This window comes from Pteropus alecto, unplaced genomic scaffold, assembly GCF_000325575.1.
Source record: "Pteropus alecto unplaced genomic scaffold, ASM32557v1 scaffold45, whole genome shotgun sequence".
Classification (NCBI taxonomy): Eukaryota; Metazoa; Chordata; class Mammalia; order Chiroptera; family Pteropodidae; genus Pteropus; species Pteropus alecto.
In genome coordinates, this window is record NW_006442491.1 from 29245234 (window position 1) to 29248130 (window position 2897).

The window sequence follows — 2897 nt, forward strand, 5'->3', positions numbered from 1 at the left end:
GGCTGGGACCATATGGAGAGATGGTTTGAAGGTCCAGATCGTGAATAACAAGAATGTATGTAAAGTGCTTGGTACAGCTCATAGTAAATGCTCTGCCATAGTAGCTCTCATTATAATTATGGTCTTGTGAGCCAAGTTAAGAGTTTGGGACTCTATCCTGAAGTCAATGGGGAGACATTCGAGGGTTTTAAGCCCAGATGACTTGATCAGATTTGCAATATGACTAGACTTACAGAGAGTCCTGTGAATGCAAGGTGGATTATGGACTAGGAGAGAAGCAAGCCTGGAGGACCAGAAGACCAGTTTAGAGACTACTATAATAAATTCAGAGGTATAGGGTAGGTTTCAAATATCCCCCAATGGTAGATAAATATACATTGGAAGACAGAATACAGTAATGAAAATGAACTAACTATAGCCACATGCAACAGTATGGATGAGTCTTGCAAATGCAATGTTGAGCAAAAGAAGGCACAAAATAGGATCGTATAATTCCAGTTATATCAAGTTCAAGAAACAGGCAAAACAAAACCGTAGTGTCCAGGGATGCATGCTTTAGTGGTAAAACTATAAAAGGAAGTGATTATCACAAAAGTAGTGGAGACAGTGATTACCCCATTGGGGGTTTCTGCTTGACAATACCTTGACACTAAGCGATGTTTACCCAACGTACATTGTTTTACATTTCTGCTTTGTGCACATTTCTGTATGTGGGCTATTTAATAAAAAGTTTTAAAGTCAATGAGGTTTGCTCTAAAGTAGTGGAAATAAGGATGAGGAGGTTGATTTTGACTATAAGTGGAAAGTAAAGAGATGAGGGTCTGAACCCAGTCGGATGAGAAACCTAGTTTTTTTGTTTTTTGAGATAAAACTGGTATATAAGATTATATTAGTTTCAGGTGTATAACAGAATAATTCAATCTTTGTATACACTACAAAGTGATCACAATAAGTTTAGTTGCCATCACCATACAATTGACCCGCTTCAACCATTTACCCACTCCCAACCCCCTTTCCTTCTGATAAACACCAAATAGCTCTCTGTATCTATTACTTTTGTTTTCCTCTTTTAGATTCTACATATAAGTGAAATAAAAAATCATACATTGTCTTTTTCTGACATTTAGCACAATACCCTCAAGGGCCATTCGTGTTGCTGCAAATGGCAGAATTTCTTTCTTTATGGCCTAGTATTCCATTGTGTATGTGTGTAGCACATCTTTACCAATTCCTCCATCAATGGACATTCACGTTGGCTGCAGTGAACATAGGGGTGCATCCATTTTTTTCAAATTAATGTTTTCATTTCATTTGGATAGGTACCCAGCAGTGGAATACCTGGATCACATGGTAGCTCTCGAACTCCCCCTTACTGTTTTCCATAGTGGCTATACCAATTTAGGTCCCATCAACTGTGCATGAGGGTTCCTTTTTCTTCACATCCTAGCCAACACTAGTTGTTTTTTTGATAGAGAACCCTAGTTAATTACTATTCACATTACTGCCTCCAGTTTTGTTGACACTGTCCCATCTCCACAAGCTGTCTGGCACCAGGTACCAAAGAGGCTGCCCAACTGGGGCATTGGCTGCCTTTGGCTCCAAGTAGGAATTGCAAGGCAAACAGCAGGTGGTAAGCTTGCCCTCTCAAACTCTATCACTGGCAAGATGGCTTACTTGGCCGACCAGAGGTAGATGGAGCTAGTGAGTCCGTGCCCACCCACCACCAAAGAATCCTGCAGGGAGCCGGGTATGGGGAACCTAGCAGCTGCCAGCCTACCGCTGGGCAACTTTTGTGGCTGACTCGAGGTCTACAAGGATTTGCATTGCAACTCGTAGCAATACATACATTAGTGTGGGGAAGCCCCCCAGATACATCATCAGGTCCCAACTTTGCCAAAAACCATCTTTATTGTCTCCCACTACTCGTTCTCCCTTATAATCAAGAACACTTATAACTTGCGCAGTTTTGTTATGGGAGAAGGTTCAATTCGCATGCAGCCTGGTTATTGGAAATGGTTGGAAAATATTTTGGACACTAGTGGGAAGTCGCAGAACTGTACCAGAGCTGGGACCCAGGACCACACTACATTCAGAGATTACGTAACCAGGACTCCGCCTCCGGGTCAGCGACTAAGCCCAAACCTCGCAGGTTCTAAACTCGCCCCGCGCCCCCTGGTGCGCACACTCAGTCCCACCCTGCTAGAGTACCACCCACTTGGGTCCTCCGGCCCCAGCGGGTGTGCTCATGGGGGAAACTGAGGCAGGGGACGTGCTTGTGAGTTTGTTCTTTCCTTAGTTCACAACCCAGGGCCCACAAAGTTGCTTCCCCCTCCTCAGATCCGCAGGATAAAACAGCAGGGAAAAACGAGAGGAAGGGGAGGGGGCCAAAATCAAGCAGGGACTGAGGACCGGCCGGACTTGCCACACTCAAGATGGCGGCACGACAGCGGCGAAGTCCCTCAAAGGCGGTACCGACGCATGCGCAGCGCGGAGTCCCGGCCCGGGACACAAGATGGCGGGAGCGGCACTGGGGAGGGCGAGGCGGAGGCGGCAAAACGGGCGGCCGAGCAGAACGTATAGCCGCGTCCCCTCGAGTCCGCTTCGGGCAGGTAAGCGCCCCAGGAAGTCATGGTCCCGCCGCGAGCCGCGCCAGCGTCCGGGGTCCGAAGCCGAGCAGCGGTGGCCCATCCGATGCTTTCCACTCGGGGCCACGGCTTGCCTCGTCCCTGCCGCCGCCGCCATCTTAGGCCCGTGGGTGGGCGACCAGGCCGATGGTCTGGGTGAGGGAGGTGGGCCTGGAGAGCGCGGGCGGAGCGGCCTCCAGGGCCCCTCCACTGCCGCCGCCACCGCCTTTGTGTCGGGCTCCGACTCTGAGTCGCCTCAGCCCGGGGGCGGGA

At 48.7% G+C, this 2897-nt stretch overlaps 1 protein-coding gene across 6 annotated transcripts in view; it reads left to right on the top strand.

Moving 5' to 3' along the window:
- The first annotated feature begins 1143 nt into the window (after positions 1-1143).
- Positions 1144-2897, top strand: part of PCIF1 (PDX1 C-terminal inhibiting factor 1) — a 12481-nt gene continuing 10727 nt past the window's right edge. For 4 of the 6 annotated variants that reach the window (XM_015597046.2, XM_025039750.1, XM_025039751.1 and 1 more), the window contains exon 1: positions 1144-2609. The gene's annotated coding sequence lies outside the window, so the exon portion shown is untranslated. The remainder of the gene's footprint in view (positions 2610-2897) is intronic. The other 2 variants (XM_015597043.2, XM_006921875.3) reach the window with 1 other exon arrangement.